The 17,548-nt window shown below is 47.5% G+C and overlaps 1 protein-coding gene across 1 annotated transcript in view; it reads left to right on the top strand.

Moving 5' to 3' along the window:
* The window catches only part of CCBE1 (collagen and calcium binding EGF domains 1), a 943,425-nt gene that overhangs the window by 629,737 nt on the left and 296,140 nt on the right, over positions 1-17,548 (top strand). The window lies entirely within an intron of this gene.

Below are 17,548 nucleotides of genomic sequence, written 5' to 3'. Positions count from 1 at the left end.
AAATAATACATGCCTATCGGTTATGTTCTAAAGGTGGTAAATGTGTTTCAGTCCAGGCTGTTAAAATGTGGAATCCTTTTCCCGCTCTCTGCAATCAATGTTGTTCCTCTCACTGTCCAGGTCACAGTTGAAAATCTATTTATTTACGTGGCCAGTTTAAAGGTTCAGCACCTAAAGTCCTTGGTGTCTCAGTGTTCTATACAAGTGTGCCAAATCAGTCAATCTTAGTGTCATGTGACCATCTTGTTCAGAATTACTGCCATCATAGACGTTTCCCCTTGTTAAGACATGGGTCTGATTTCAGTGACTTGGAACACTACTAACCTTTGTGTTTAATAATTAGGGTGAAATGGAGATGTTGCACTCCCTGCATTTTCAAAATATTTTCCTGGTGTTGGGGTGTAAAGGTCCCCATGAGAAAGAGGGGTTCAAATTGCACGTGCCAAATTTGTGACTGGGGGAGCGGCAAAGTTAGTGTAATTTTGCAATTTTACATGTATCTAGCGTTATTAATAAGAATAGGATTTACTTTGTGTTTGATTTGATACATTTAGATGTGCACGCATGCAGCAAGATAAATATCAAAATTGCTGATGAAATATAAATACAATATGGGTATGGTGGTCCACAAAGCTCCTAAAAGCTGGGCAATGAGGAGCTTCATAATGCGCACGCGAGAAAGGGGGTTTCTCACAAAGAAACCACTGTGAAGAGGACACAGTAGTTTAAAAACCTGTATGCACCGACATACATACATGGGTCTCAAGGGACATATGTTTGGGGTACATGGTGGATATGTACAAGTCTGTATGCCGGGTGCTCTTTCATAGTTTGGGCAGACCCTGCAACCAAGGTTGTGTGAAGTGAAATCTGTGTGACTGGGACAACTGGTTTGGCAAGGATTAAGGTCTGAGGCAGCTGCAACACTGTCAGATGGTCAATTACGGGCAGCCCCATGGTTTTTACAACTTGGCACTATTGTGGAAAGGCGATGCTATCTTTTTAAGTGTTGTTTTTCAAAAGTTTTATTAACTTAAAGGCAGGTAGGACTAAGGCCTAACTTGCCCTAGGTTAAGGTGGGATTTCCCTACCTAAAGAAAACTACAAAAGTCTGTGTCAGGAAGTCCAAATCAAATGTCTGTCGGCGTACAAATCCTATACTTGCCTTCACAACTAACTTTATACAGTCTGTAGGAATGTCAGCGTCCAAATGAATAGAATTTAAAATTTCAGATGTTCTTCCAGCACTTGTCTTATAATCAGCTTCCCCTGTCCCAAGTTCAAAACAGTTCACAATATCTTGGGCTTCCCTCCTCCAAGAGTTCAAATATTCCAGCTTTCAAAACAACACAGTTCCTTGGGACATTTCCCAGATCCTCTTATATCAGAACTTCTTACTAGTTCATATAGGCAGTTCTGTTTCTTGACTTCAAAATCACTTACAAGGTTGTTGCAAAACACAAGCTTATTTATGTATACTTTACTTGGCTTTGCCATACAGGGGCACTCAGTCTTGGTGCAGATGCCGGACCAAGTGGTCCACCCATTACATGTCACGCAACCGATACCGATACCCCTTCTTGATTGCATTCCATCAACAATTGACAACTCCTTTCCTTTGCAAGAAAAGATTGGTTATTTCATCAGTGTCGCACTTCCCGGCTGCGGCTTGGGTTTGTGCGAGTGCCACAGCTCCTGTTGCATGAACCCTGTAAGGAGGTTGGCAGGACTTCCAGACCCTCTTGCGGTTGTCCTTGGCCTCAGCGTCTCTCCTGTTCGACACTGCTCCTGGCACCGAGGTCTCCAGCTCCCTTTTCTCCAGCCCGTTCCTCCGTCTTCCATGCAGCAAGCTTTATATCTGGTAGGAGTGTTAAGTGACACCAGGTGTGGGTCATTAAGTCCAATTTCCTGACTATGGGCGAAACCATTAGGTGGACGTGCCTGGTTGTTTCATCTGTATACCTCCATAGCCCTCTTCTTCCTCTCAGTACTAGAGTGGTGTTTAGGGATGTTTGATTCAGTAAAAGAAGTATGTATAACTCTGTGTTGTCTTTGATATGTGTTTGTATCAATCCAATGAGGATGTGTCTTCCTTATTGGTCTCTTCCTCGTCCCAGCATTGAGTTGATGTTTAACGGGGACAGTTTGGGGGGAAGAAAATGCAAAGGGCTAACAGTACCCTACAAATGCTTGATGGATAGAGAGTTCATTGTGAAACTGTAAAGGGGGATACCATCCCTCACCTAATGACTTCCTCTCCCCACTCCCCAAGTTCCATCTGTTAGGTACACTTTCACTTACTGCTATTTACGTCTAATTGTGGACCCCCCAAATGTTTGGTTTTGGTTCAGCCTCCTGTCCTGACTTTCTGCCAGTGGAGCACAGCCTTCAGCTACACTCCACTGGGATTTTGCTCATCGTTATGGGGAAACTTACTTGGCCATCAGTACTGAGAAACTTTGTTTCTCGTAGTCTTATGACACTGTGAAACTGTATTTCAGTGCACAAAGTACATTACTGTATCTGCACTGGTGTCCTTGCATTTGTGGGTCCTAGACATCCCTTACAGATTTTTTTGCTAACTGGACAATGTGCCCAGGAGTAGACTGGTGGCAGCAGAACATTTTTCATGTGTTTTTACATTTCTTTACCGAGCCATAACATGCTTACAGTGTTTGGCTCCTGACTATGGCTAGTGTATGTCATGATCGTGCCACAAGGTCTTTTGTCGTCTCCGTTGGCCATATTGTCTGTTGGCTTTCCTCCTGCTCTTTGTGACCCAGGGAGTCCTTATTTGGGGATGCCTTCACCTGCAAAAGCCAGCGCTTTTCCTGCGATAGTGTGTGTCACGTGTGTGGATACCAAGGAAGTGGGCTGGGGCTGTCTGATCCCAATCCTCACCACTGGTGGCAGGATGTCTGATGTGCACGAGAGCATGAGAGTCACAGTGGTCCCTAATTGGACCACTGCTGGCGTGCTTGAGTGGGGCAGATCTCCTTATTGGTCAGCTGGGTGTGAGCACTCAATGGACTTTGGGATAGGAGGACGGGGCTTGAGTGCAAGACTTCAGATCACTACTACTCATGAGACTTAGCCTTAGCTGCTCTCCAAGCTATCTTGAATTGCTTTGGCTATCAGGGTGGCCTCCTAAATATCTGTTCACCAGAGCAGACTTTAGAAATTAATTCTAACAAATTAGTGTACAGTGGTGGGATGAGAACTGAGTACTTGGGTGTTGCACACTGGTGTGTCAGTGGATTATATTAACACAGTAACACAGTGACTTTTGTTAGCAAGTAGTTGTAAACGACTTAACTTATAAAATGGAATCAGTCACTGCCATTACTTTGAGTGCTTCTAGGTCTGAAACTCTAAGAAGGCTTTGTGCAGAAAGAGGTATCACTACCTCTGGCACAAGAACCGAGCTAATCCAAAAGATTGTTGATTGGCAGGAAAGTAGAATTGTAATTTTTCCCTCTTATGATAGTTCAGGAATTGCTGGGGCTGCTCCCAGTAACAGTCATGATTTGTCTATTGCTGCCATCACAGAGAGAGAGGATATGGAGGATGATGTTCTGTCCAGTGTATCCTCTATGTCCTCTGAATCTGAGGCTTTGTTACATCTCAAGAGACAAAATCTTAGGCTGACAGAACAGGAATTTGAGATTAACATGGCAAGGCTGGAAATAGAAAAACTGGAAAAGCAAAAATATCAGGAACATTAATTGGAGCTTGCCAAGATTCAAGCTGCTACTCTCTCTCTGTTGTGTCCTCTTTCCGGTTTCCTTGTTTTGCTGTAGACTTGTACTGCCTACTTCTCTCTGATTTTGCTCATGCCCTCCTTACAGGGGCGTTGCTAGGGGGGGGGGCAAAGGGGGCTATAGTCCCTGATCTTTTGGTTGTAGCCCCGGATAGAATCTCAGGAGCTACAGCCAAAAGACTAGCTAGCCCCCAGTCCCAACAGTTCTGACATCAGCTTAGCCCCGGGTCTTTTCCAAACCTAGCAACACCCCTGCCTCCTTATGTTCTCTTGACTGATCGCTCTGTTCTAGCCCCTGCTCTGCCTGGTTGTTCCCTTGCTGTGTCCTTTTTCTTTCAGTTTCCCCCATTCATACTCTGTCACTGGTTTGTTTTCCCTTCTACTTGACTGCCCCTCTTGTCCCTTGAGCCCATAGTCTAGTTAGCTTTATTTTTCTTATGTGCTCTTGTCTATTTCGGTCTTGTCTGCCTGCACCCCTCTTCTTGTGCCCTACTCCAGTGCCTCCCCTCCCTCTTACGCTGGCACCTCACCCTCCACCTCCCACTTAGTCCCCCATCTCTGCATCCTCTATGGTGCTCTCTGTTTCTCCTATATTCTCTAACTGCTTCTCTATTGACTATCCTGTCCTTCCCTCTAAGTCTGGTGGAAGAAGTTCAAAAAGGATATCCTGGTCTCCAACCCAGGCCTCCTGATAGCTGATACCTATACCAGTGCTTCCCCCAGACAGACCCTCACTGACATCCTCTGTCGTTCCCTCACCAGACCTATGGAGTCCACATATGGTCTATGTGTGCTCTCCTTTTTCCTCCTCTCCCATTAGTGGTGGCACCTCGGCGGGAGGCATTCCTGGCCCCCTTCCATTCCTCTAAGATCATCATTAATGTTTACCTAAATTGCACAGTCTTGGTCCAGGGCCGCCAGGCCAACCTCCACCTCTTTGATAGACGCTTTATGTGCCTTATCAACTTCCTTTCCTCTCCTGCTGTCCCTTCTCTACCTTCTCTGGCTCCCTTGCCTCCCCCTCTGCCACCCCTCTGGCACCCTCTTCCTCCTCCTTGGCTACTTTGCCCTCTCCTCCTTCCTTTTCGACCCTCCCTCGGGCTCCTACCCTTCCGCAGGGAATATCTCTAACATGTACCCCTCCCCAGAAGTCTTTCAAGGGTGGCAACCTTCTCCACATTTCCACTCTCAATTCTCACTCAGCTGTCATACACTCCTCTGACATCTGCCGCCTCCTGGAAGAAATTGACCTTGATGTACTCTGTGTCACAGAGACATGGTTCACCACCAGATCTGTCATGGGTTTTGACACTCTCCTCCCTGATTGCTACAAGATCCTCGCCATGCCCATATCCAACCCTTCTGGTGTCTATCCTTGATCTTCCAGGAGTGGATTCCTTCCTCTATCATTCCTATGCAGGCATACTCCTCCTTTGAATGCCTGTTCTGCAGGCTCTCTCTCTATCTCTCTCTCTCTCTCTCCTGGCTGCTCTCTCACTGTGGCCACTATCTACCAGCCACTCGGTCAGGAAACATCCTTCCTCTCCAAGTGGGCAAACCTCTCCTCCTCCCTTCTGGCCGGGACCACTCAACTCCTCCTCCTTGGAGACATCAACCTCCACCTGGATGCTTCCTGTCCTGCCTCTTGACTCTTTCATGACCTCTGTGACTCTTTCTCTCTCTATTCTTCCCTCGGGTCCGACTCACTCTGCAGGGCACACTCTGGATGTTCTGATCTCCTCAGATGTCCCCCTCTCTAAACCTCTCACCACTCCTCTCTCCTGGAGTGACCACTTTCTCCTCTCCTCTCACCTCGCTCTACCCCTCAGGCCGAGCCTACCCCCACACTGCCACCTACCTTCTCGGTCATCCAACCCATGAAGCTTGTGTCAGTTGAGGCTTTCGCAGTCACTTTCTCTTCCCCTCCCGCACCTCTGGTTGACTCACATCCTGACACAGCCCTTTCCATGCTCTTGTTGTACTTGCCCCTGTCATGAAGATCCGCTTGAAGCCAAAACCAAGTGCAACCCTTGGTACGACTCAGACCTTGTCACCCTTAAACGGAAGTGTAGGGTGGCTGAGAGGAAATGACTGGTATCTTGTACATCCTCTGACAAATTGGCCTGCCGCATGCTCCAAAGGCAATACCAACTCTCTGCCTCACTAAGAAGAAAGCTCACATCCAAGTCCACATCTCTGCTGCATGAAATAACTCAGCCGAACTCTTTGATATGATATGGTAGGTTATTTATAACGAGCTTAATACCCAGAGGTTTCTAAGCGCGGACTCAAACCTGTTTTGCTCCGTGTCGTCTTGCTTCCAAGTCGAGCACGTTGCCCCTGAGCTATCCTCCTGAGACTCCAGAGACTTTAAAATCTGCAAGGAGTGGACCAATCCTGCTGCAGTCTCTACCTCTCCTGTCCCCTCCCAGGCTGTCAGAATCGGAAACTACCACCCCCGAAAGCTCCTCACCTGACTCCTTAGAGGAATCCTCCTGGGTAGATGTCTTTGGTCTTCTTCTCCCCTCCTTCTTGATCTCCTGCGGTTCTTCGTCCGTCTTGGTGCTCTTCCTTCCCTTTTTGTCCTTCTTACGCTCGTAGAGATAGGGACGAGCTCCGCTTGAGACCACCCTGACAGTGGTGGGAACAAGCTGTCAGGTGGACCCAGGGGAGCCAGTCCCGTTACGCCAGGGAAAAAGCCAGTGATGGCAGAAAAAACCCTGTTAGATGGCGAGTCCTTGCTGGCAGGGAGTGAGTCAGAAGTGGAAGAGGCCGGTGAATGGTATGCAGCAATGGTACTTGAATCCAAGTATCCCCAGACGAGAATTGCACAAGGAAACCGACAGCGGAGGCTGCACACGAGCAGTCAAGAGGGAAGGTAAGGCAATACTGCATGTAAGTGAGAGAGGAAGAGAGGGAAGGCTGGTACAGGAGAGAGAGAGTGGAGAACGAGAGAGCGAACAGAAGCGGGAGCGAGCAATGAAGAGAGAGAGAGGGGAATAGTAAGGGAGAGCGAGCAGGAGCAAAAAGCGGGTGAACAAGAGTAAGGAATCAAACGCCAGGGAGAGAGTCCAAGGAAAGCAAAAGCGGAGGCTGCACAAGAGCAGTCAGGTGGAAGGTAAGCCTATACTGCAGGTAAGAGTGAGAGAGGGAGAGAGAAAGAGCGAACAAAAGCGGGAGCGAGCAAGGAAGGGGAAGAGAGAGAGATAGTACAGGAGAGCGAGCGGGAGCAAAGGCGGGTGAACAGGAGTAAGGGATCGAGCGCCAGGGAGGAAGAGAACATAAGCCGGAGTGCAATCGCGAAGGGGCGCGAAGGATAGCTTTAAGGTACGGAACCCCGTACAAAAGGAAAGAGCCGAGAAACAGGGAAAGCTGAAGCGGGCTGAGTACTAGGTAGATAGTAACAAAGGTCCAAGCTCAAGGAGCGGCACTGCAAGCGTAGTTAGCAAAAGGCTGACAATGCGAGTTGCAACGCACAGCGTTATGGGCGTGGCTACCTTTTAAAGGAAAAGGACCAAAAAGACTAGAACGGTAAGGACCGCAAGGTACCTAAGTAAGCCTCCATCTTTTCCACAGTGTCCAAGGTCGCGTTGTGACAGTATGCCCCCTTCTCATCTGGGATCCCCCGGGCTTACCCGGATGAAGGCGGTGAAATATACGTAACAAGCGCGAGGCATGGATGTGACTTCTAGGTTCCCAGGTACGCTCTGCAGTGGAGTACCCCTTCCAATGTACCAGGTACTGAACTGTACCATGTCTGTAGCGAGAATCCACCAGCCTCTCCACCTCGTATTCCTCAGGTTCTGGATAATCGGGAGTTGAAGAGCGTGGCACTGTCCGACCATGCGGATATGATAGATAGGCCTTGAGAAGGGACGAGTGGAACACAGGATGGATGCGCTTCATACTGTGAGGAAGTTTCAGTCGAAAGGCCACCGGATTGATCTGTGCAGAAATGGGGAAAGGCCCAATGAATCTGGCAGAAAACTTCCCTGGGTGTAACCAGCGTGGCAAGAATTTAGTAGACAACCAGACTTTAGTGCCAACAGTCCATTTGGGGTTTTGAGATCTCTTCCTGTCCGCGTACTTCTTTTGGAGCTCCCTGCTAGTCTCCAAGTTCTTCTTAGCCTCCCCTTGTATACGTCATAGTTCACTAAGCCTTTGGTCAACCGCTGGGACAGCAGTCGAAGGTATACCGACCAAGGGGATATGCATGGGATGAAAGCCATAGGAGAAAAAGAATGGACTAGTTCCTAGGGAAGAGTGAACTGTATTATTGTAGGCGAATTCCGCTGTGGAGAAAAAAGACTTCCAACTCTCCTGTTCTTGACCACAGAAACAACGAAGGTATTGTTCTAAAGTGGAGTTCAGACGCTCAGTTTGTCCGTTGCTTTGGGGGTGATAACCAGAAGAGAGAGCTCTACTGATTCCCAAAGTCCTGCACAGTGTAGACCAGAAACGAGAAGTGAATTGGGAGCCTCTGTCGGAAACAATTGTTTGGGGTAGACCGTGAAGCCTCACCACATCTCTCAGAAAAACCTCAGCTAATTCTGGAGCCAAAGGTAGGCCAGGTAGAGGAGAAAAGTGTGCCATCTTACTCAGGGAATCCATGGTAACCATGATGGCGGTAGCACCCATAGAGAGAGGAAGATCCACAATAAAATCAGTAGAAATGTGTTCCCAAGGACGTGCTGGCAAAGGTCCTTGTTGAAGGAGACCCAAAGGGCGATGCGTAGAGGGCTTACTGGAGGCGCAAATAGGACAGGCGGCTACATAAGCCTTTACATCCTTGGTTAAAGTGGGCCACCAGAAATACCTTGATACCAAATTGGTCGTGGCTCCTTGCCCCTTGTGGCCAGCAGAAGGTAGATTGTGACACCAAGACATTGCTTGAATTTGAAGCTCTTTAGACGGAAGGAATAGGGTGTCCTTGTAGAAATACAATGTCCCTCTTTTCTCCAGCGGAGACAGACGGTCGTTGGGTATCTGGGTAGAACTAGTTGTATGTTCGACCTCTTGTAGAAATGAATTGACTGCCCCTAAGATCCTTTTCCCTGAAAGTATCTCTTCAGGTTTGAGTCCGTCTACAGGGCATTCTTCTCCTAGACTCCGGGATAAGGCATCAGCCAACACATTCTCCTTCCCTGGAAGATACGTGATGTCAAAGTCAAATTGGGAGAAGAAATGGGCCCACCGGGCATGTCTGGAATTGCGACACTCCATTTGTTGGAGCACCTTAAGGTTCCTATGATCGGTTCTCACCAGAAATGAATGGGCAGCTCCCTGTAACAGATGTCTCCACTCGACACAAGCCTGGCGGATGGCCAACAATTCCCATTCCAACACCGAGTAGTTTCGTTCACTCGGGGAGAGAGTACGGGAGTAATACGCCACCGGGTGTTCGATACCGTCCTTACCAGACTGTAATAAGGCTGCTCCTATGGCACCTCCAGAGGCATCCGTTTCAACCACAAAAGGAAGGGACTGATCGGGTTGAATGAGGATGGGGGCAGTAGTGAAGGCTTCTTTGAGTACCTGGAAAGCTTGTTCTGCCTTCGAGTCCCATACAAATTCTTGACCCTTCTTTAATAGATTGGTAATGCGTAGCACGATCTCCGAGAAATTTGGGATAAAGAGTCTGTAAAATTCGAGAGACCCAAGAACCTTTGTATATCCTTAGGACAGCTGGGAGTGGGCCATAGGAGTACCGCCTTCACCTTCTCGGGATCCATCTGGACACCTTCTTTGGAAAGAATAAAGCCTAGGTAGGGAACAGACGAGGATTCAAAGATGCACTTTTCTGGCTTTAGCAATAGATGGTTCTCTTGTAGTCTTCTTAACACCTGTTCAACGTGTCTGTGGTGTTCGGCCGGAGAAGAAGAGAAGACAAGAATGTCGTCAAGATAGACTACTACAAAAGAATAAAGCAGGTCTGAGAATATCTTGTCTACAAACCGCTGGAAAACCGCCGGGGCGTTTACCAGTCCGAAGGGCATCACCCGATATTCAAAGTGTCCCAGAGGAGTTCTGAAGGCGGTCTTCCACTCATCTCCCTCCTTGATTCTCAATAAATGATAGGCACCTCGAAGATCGAGTTTGGTGAAAATGTTTGCCCCTTCTACTGCTTCCAGTACATCCTTTATAAGAGGCATGGGATATCTGTCTCTTATAGTCATACAGTTCAAACCTCGATAATCAATACACGGTCTCAATTCGGAGGTCCCTTTCTTGGGTACAAAGAACATAGACGCTCCGGCAGAAGAGCGTGACTCTCTGATGAGACCGTTCTGAAGGTTTGCGTCCAGATATTCCTTAAGGGCCCTTCTTTCTGGGAGAGACATGGGATACATTCGGCCGAAGGGAACAGAAGCATCTGGTTTTAACTCAATGGAGCAGTCTTCAGGCCGATGAGGAGGTAAAGAGCGTGGTAATTTGTCTTCAAAAATTTCAGCGTATTGTTGGTAGCAGAGCGGCACCATCTGCACCACTGAGGCAGCCTTCGGAGTAGGGATTCCCTTACCAGGAACCGGATTGGTCTGGAGAAGACAGGAAGAAGTACAGAAAGATGAAGAAAAGCATATGGTGTTGGCTGACCAGTCTATAGTAGGATTATGCTTACGCAGCCACGGTATTCCCAATATTATCGGGAAGTGCGCGGCTCTTATCACATCGAAAATGATCTGTTCTTGGTGTTGAAAAAAAAGCATAGTAGCGGGTATGGTTTCTTGTACAATGGGCCCGGAGGAGAGTGGAGTTCCATCCACTCCTTCTACTGGTAAGGAACAGCTCTTTTGTAGAAAAGGCACCCCCTGATCTTGAGCCCACTGGACATCGATGAAGTTACCCGCAGCACCACAGTCCAACATAGCTAAAACCTCAACGGTGGGATTGGGCTCGAAAGTGAGATGAATGGTGAACACCAACAGTCTGTTATCATCTTCTATAGCCTTCTGACAAGTAATGTTGCAGGGATTGATCCTCTCTGCTCGGTTCTTATCCCTGCACAAGACCGAGGAGAGGCGTTTCCGAACGTCTTAGAGGTACTTCGGGACAGTTCCGGAGCAAATGCTTAGAAGATCCACAGTACATGCAGAGACCCAGATCTCTATGTCGCCTTCTCTCCTCTGGAGTCAGGGGGCCTCTAGTAGTTCCGATCTGCATCGGTTCTTCAGTCTGGCTCCGATTAGGAAGAGGAACTGGAGTAGAACCGGCAGCAGGAAGGTTTCGGAATCTCCTCCTTTCTTGTCTTCGCTCTTGAAGACGGTATTCCAGCTGAAGAGTCAGAGTCACTAGTTCTTGAAAGGAGGTTGGACGAGCCACTCTGGCTAATTCGTCTTTGAGATCGTCATGGAGTCCCCGGCGAAAGAGGGTTTGTTGAGCAGAGTCAGGCCATCCTGCATCCTTTGCCAGTCTGATGAAAGCAGAAGCAAAAGTTTGAACATCTTGATTCCCTTGACGAATGTCCAAGAGGGCTTCATAAGAGGAAAACTGAACCTCAGGTCTGTCGAATCTGGCTCTCATCTGTTGGGTAAACAGGGAATAATCGTTGACTGCTGGATCGGATTGGGATATCAACGGGGTGGCCCAAGCCAAGGCGTTTCCGACAAGATTAGCAACAAGGAAACCAACCTTGGACCTGTCTAGTTCGTAAGCCTTCGGTCTAAAAGTGAAATAGACCATGCAAGCATCCAGGAATTCTTTCAAATGCTTAGGATTGCCATCATATTTTCCAAAAGAGAATGTCTGTGGAGGTAAGTCGCCCTGAGTATCATCTCGTACTGCGATCTGGTGTCGTAGACTGACGTTTTCGGTTCGGAGATTCTGTACTTCAGTCTGAAGGCCTTGGATTGCAGCTACCATCTCCTGGAACTGTTCTAGGGAGGCCATGTTGACTTGTGGGCGTTGCAAACTGTCAGAATCGGAAACTACCACCCCCGAAAGCTCCTCACCTGACTCCTTAGAGGAATCCTCCTGGGTAGATGTCTTTGGTCTTCTTCTCCCCTCCTTCTTGATCTCCTGCGGTTCTTCGTCCGTCTTGGTGCTCTTCCTTCCCTTTTTGTCCTTCTTACGCTCGTAGAGATAGGGACGAGCTCCGCTTGAGGCCACCCTGACAGTGGTGGGAACAAGCTGTCAGGTGGACCCAGGTGAGCCAGTCCCGTTACGCCAGGGAAAAAGCCAGTGATGGCAGAAAAAACCCTGTTAGATGGCGAGTCCTTGCTGGCAGGGAGTGAGTCAGAAGTGGAAGAGGCCGGTGAATGGTATGCAGCAATGGTACTTGAATCCCCAGACGAGAATTGCACAAGGAAACCGACAGCGGAGGCTGCACACGAGCAGTCAAGAGGGAAGGTAAGGCAATACTGCATGTAAGTGAGAGAGGAAGAGAGGGAAGGCTGGTACAGGAGAGAGAGAGAGAGTGGAGAACGAGAGAGCGAACAGAAGTGGGAGCGAGCAATGAAGAGAGAGAGAGGGGAATAGTAAGGGAGAGCGAGCGGGAGCAAAAAGCGGGTGAACAAGAGTAAGGAATCAAACGCCAGGGAGAGAGTCCAAGGAAAGCAAAAGCGGAGGCTGCACAAGAGCAGTCAGGTGGAAGGTAAGACTATACTGCAGGTAAGAGTGAGAGAGGGAGAGAGAAAGAGCGAACAAAAGCGGGAGCGAGCAAGGAAGGGGAAGAGAGAGAGATAGTACAGGAGAGCGAGCGGGAGCAAAGGCGGGTGAACAGGAGTAAGAGATCGAGCGCCAGGGAGGAAGAGAACATAAGCCGGAGTGCAATCGCGAAGGGGCGCGAAGGATAGCTTTAAGGTACGGAACCCCGTACAAAAGGAAAGAGCCGAGAAACAGGGAAAGCTGAAGCGGGCTGAGTACTAGGTAGATAGTAACAAAGGTCCAAGCTCAAGGAGCGGCACTGCAAGTGTAGTTAGCAAAAGGCTGACAATGCGAGTTGCAACGCACAGCGTTATGGGCGTGGCTACCTTTTAAAGGAAAAGGACCAAAAAGACTAGAACGGTAAGGAACGCAAGGTACCTAAGTAAGCCTCCATCTTTTCCACAGTGTCCAAGGTCGCGTTGTGACACAGGCCCTCTGCATGGCCTTGTCTTCACACTTTATTTCTAAAACCTATGACATCCTGTCAACCCTCTTGTCCTCTCCTCCTTCTCCCTCTACTTTCTCCTCTACCTCTGGCCTCCCTGTGGCCACCTCTCTTCCTCCCTTCTCTGCCTTTCCTCTGTTCACCCTAGGCGAGGTTTCTAGACAAGTCCGATCTATGAAAGTCTCATCAAAACATGCTCTTTCCTGTTCACCCGAATCCATCAAGGACCATATTGACACCCACGCTCCAGCCTTGGCCGACTTTTGCAATCACTCTTTTGCCATTGGAACCTTCCCTTCCCCCCGAAGCACCCTCTTTTGTACCTTCTTCTTAAGAAACCCTCAGCCCACCCCTCCTGTCCAGCTAACTATCAGCCGACCTCTTTTACTCCTTTCCTGGGCACACTCTTGGAAAAGCTGGCCATCTCCCAGCTTAATCTTGGCACTGAATCTGTTGGCTGTCTCCAAGACCATCAGTCTGACTTCAGAGCAGCCAGAAGCACGGAAACTGCTCTCCTGAACATCCGTGAAGACCTGCTCTCTAATCTCGTTGCTAATCACCCCTCTGTCCTTATCTTACTCGATCTCTTCTCTGCTTTCAACACAGTCAACCATGCCATCCTGCTCAACTGGCTCTGTGATATCCTGGGTATCACTGATCAGGCCCTAGCCTGGCTGACCACTTTTCTCTCTGAGAAACCCTCCCAGGTCCAATTTAGGTCCTTCCTCTCACTCTCTACCTGTGGTGTTCTCTGGGGGTCTAACCTTTCTCCCTGTCTGTTCAACCAATACCTGGCACCTCACGCCCACCGCATTGCTGCTCCCTGCTCCAGCTTTAAGGGCTATGCAGATGACACTCAGCTTGCTTCAGGCTCCCCTCAGCCACCTTCTCTCTCTCTCTCATCCCGGATTGTTGGTCTGCAATCCAAGAGTGGTGTGCCGCTAATGATCAATGCCTTAATGCTAGTAAGATGGAGATCCTCCTCATTGGTACACCTGCACATTCCTTCTCTGTCACTCTCTGACCACCCACTCTGGGCCCTCTTCCTGTTCGCACCTGTGAGGCTAAGAACCTCAGGTTCATCTTCGACTCCACCCTCTCCTTTTCTCCTCACATCTCTGACATCTCTAAGAAGTCAAACTATCTAGCTATCAGATGTATTCTTCCTTTCCTCACCATCCCCCAGAAGATCACCGTCTCCAGAGCTCTGGTTCTCCCTAGGCTGAAATATTGCAACAGACTCTTTCTAAATCTGCCTGCCTCTACTCTCCATCCTCTACAACTCATCCAGAACAGGACTGCAAGACTTGTCCTTGGCCTCAAGCCCAGGGATCGTATCTCTCCAGCCCTGAAATCTCTCCATTGGCTCCCAGTGGCTGCAAGTATCAAGTTCAAGACCCCCTGTATTGTCCACAAAGCCTTCTGTGGACTTGGACCACAATACCTCCAACTATCTCTTCGGAAATGTCTTACAACTCAAACTCTTCGCTCCGCCAATTCCTTGAGAGTCAGTCGCTTCTCTGGGCAACAAGTTGGGGTCAGATCTCTTTCTTCAGCTGGTGCCTCCCTCTGAAACAAGCCTCCCTGCATCTCTGAAACTTGAGCAGAACCATCTCTGGTTCATGAAGAACCTCAGGACCTTCCTCTTTGCTTCTGCCTCCTTTCTTCCTCTCCCCTGCTGATCTCTTGTCTGATACTGCACTGGTCACCTGGCTACCCTCTGAATTTGCGTCAAGGTCACTGCTCACTCAGTTCCACTCCCACACTGCCTCCAGGCATCCCCCGCACTTGTGGTCTGTATCTGCAACCCTACAGTCACCTTACCTACACTTATTGACACCTATTGTCTGCACGTTTAACACTCGCACTTGCTACCTGTTGGCTGCACTACTTGTTTGTGATCCCGTGCCTGGCACTTGCCCCTCCCACCCGACACTTCTCCCTTTTTATATTGATTTATTTTGATTGGTTTATTTCATTCCTTACAAAAGTACACAAATCAAAAATTCTTCATCACATTCATTACTAATCCCCCGTCCCTCCTTAAAAATAATCATATGCAAAAAAAGAGATAAAATATTTAGGTCATGCACAGGGGCAGCCCCCTGCTGAAAGTCAAGGATCCCCATCCAGCAACTGAATATATGGCCTGGCCAAGTCAATTCAGACACAATCAGAACCCAAAGTCTGTATGTAGCTCATTAATTCCTGTCTTCCTGCTCCAAGACCCCTCTGGGCCCTTCCCTACATTTGTTCTTGGAAGGTTCCAGCAATCGTTCAAGAAACTTTATTGCAGCTAGCATCATCGAAGTGTTTTCCACCCAAAATAAACATGTCCCACCACTCTTGAGATGTGAAGGATCTAAAGTCCTCGATTGACTTGCTTGTGTAAAGCCTTCTCTCATCCTTCAACATTTAGCATTTAGTCAGTAGATGTTTGGATGACTCTATTATCATTTGGTCATTGCAATATCTACAGAATGAATCTGTTAGGGGGATCTGTCGCCTATGAATAAGCATCTCCCTGGCAGGGAGAATATTCATTCTTAGTCTCATAAAGTATCCTATAATGTTTTCTAGGGAATCTCGAGAGATATTTAGGCAGGCTATTAAGAGACCTTCTTTCATATTCCAATTTTAGGGCCAATTTATATCAACTTCTCTGAAGGAGTGTGTTAATCCAAACCAGTCTCTTAAGGTGGACCTACACTTTTTCCGGATTGGTTAACAGAACCTCCTCATTTAAGTCTAATTCGACAAGCAGATCACTACAGCTGGCTTTTCAACCGTCCGTTATAAATACTTCTTTATTTAAAATTTAAAACGGAGGTGCCTTTTCATCCATCACACACTTAGAATACAGGCTCAATGAACGCCAACATATCATCAACCTGAGTGATTGCAAACCCAATTTGAATCGGACAAAAGAGATTGGTAAGGATTGATGGAGCACCACCACCTTCCTCCAAAAAAGACCCTCTAATTGGTCCCAAATTGCCTCTGGGAGTAGGGGGGCACATTCCGCCACACATATATCAGTATTGGCACCACCTTCAGTCTGTAGAAAGCAACCAAAGGTTTGATGGTGAATTTGCCGAACTTACTATCAATCTTCATTGTCTGTGCAGCCACTTTGATCTCAAGTTGTCCACCCAAGATTTTTCAATTAGACAATTGAACGAAACTCCCAGGTAAGTCATAACATCAACTCTGTCTTTCTCAGAGTTTATTACCCAGCTGAACTTTAACATTTTCGTTGATCCTAGTTTGGGTAAAATCATGATCTTAGTTATTTTAGTATTAACCTGCAAGAGTTTACAGCCAGGAAGGTCTTTAAATGCCTTTGCAGCCCTATCAGTGTGTAGTCAATCAACATTAAGTCATCGGCGTAGACAATTCATTAATTCCAGTGGCTGTACATTTTAGGAGGAAAGGCCGCAACTTCGCTGTGGCTCTTTTCCAAATCAGATGGGTACAGGTTAAATAATTCTGGCACCAAAGGGCAGCCTTGTTTGAATCCTCTTGCAGTATTTATTGATTTCGTTAATATCCGTGCACCTGACCTCCTAATTTGAATTGAGGTTGAAGAATAGAGGTCTTTTATTCCCTCTAGAAGATCCTGTGGGCAGCACCAACTTGCATGTTTTTCCCACAGATTTTCCCTACTAATTGAGTCAAGAAAGCTTGCTCCATGTCGATAAAGGCTAAATGACTCTTTGGCCTGATATGCAAGCTTTCGATTTTAAGATATTAAGCAGGAGGAGGTTAAGGCTAGTGCCAACCCCAGAGACAAACCCGGTTTGACGTATATCACGTCGGCCTGCCTCAATAACCCAATCCTTATGTTGACCCAACAGGATTGACACAAAGATCTTACCCAGCATATCTAAAAAGGCAATAGACCTATAATTGTTCAAGCTCTCTATCTCCCCCTTCTTGTAGATTGGCATTATAATTGCTGCCTTCCAAGAAGCAGGGACTTTTCTAGTGACCAGATTCTGATTGAATAATGTCCAGCAGAAATCTGCCCACTCTTCAGGATTACGTTATAACATTTTGTTGTGCAAACCACCCGGCCCAGCAGCCCTGGATGGATTCAATTGATTTATTTGATTTGTTTTGCCAACGATATCCTCTTGCGTAAAGGCAATAGACCACGGCTGCCAAGGCTGCTCTACACTCAATACGGATGCTTTAGAACTACTTGAGAAGATGCAACCAAAGAACTTGATCCAAGCCCTTTCCGAAACATCCAGAATCATGATGGCCAATTGTAAAGTGGAATTGTTATTTAACGAGGGCCAAAGATCACAGGAATGTTTTTTTGCTACGATTTTCATCATGATCTCCTCATCAGTTTTAAGGCACTGTGCCTTAGTGGATAGCAGACAATTTCTATACTGCTGTTTCTGCAGTTTTTTACTCGGGTACACTGTATCCTCTCTTTCACAGAGCTCTATTTCCTGCAAGTCGGCTCTCAATTGTCTTTTTTGATTTTTGACTTCTTTGTTGCGGTAATACAATCTAGCAATCCTCTGGTTGTTGCCATGCCATACATTTGTTTGAAACTTTAGAAGAAGGCCAGCATAATTCACACCCAGAGGATTTGCAGCCAAAGCTTCCTTGTAGCGTATGTTAAATTTCGATGACATGCCCCGGGAGTATAGGTAAGCAATGTCTTGCCTGATTTGTTTGTACCA

Source organism: Ambystoma mexicanum, chromosome 6p (genome assembly GCF_040938575.1).
Source record: "Ambystoma mexicanum isolate Mex_15411 chromosome 6p, UKY_AmexF1_1, whole genome shotgun sequence".
NCBI lineage: Eukaryota > Metazoa > Chordata > Amphibia > Caudata > Ambystomatidae > Ambystoma > Ambystoma mexicanum.
This window is presented reverse-complemented; position numbering and strand designations above follow the sequence as displayed.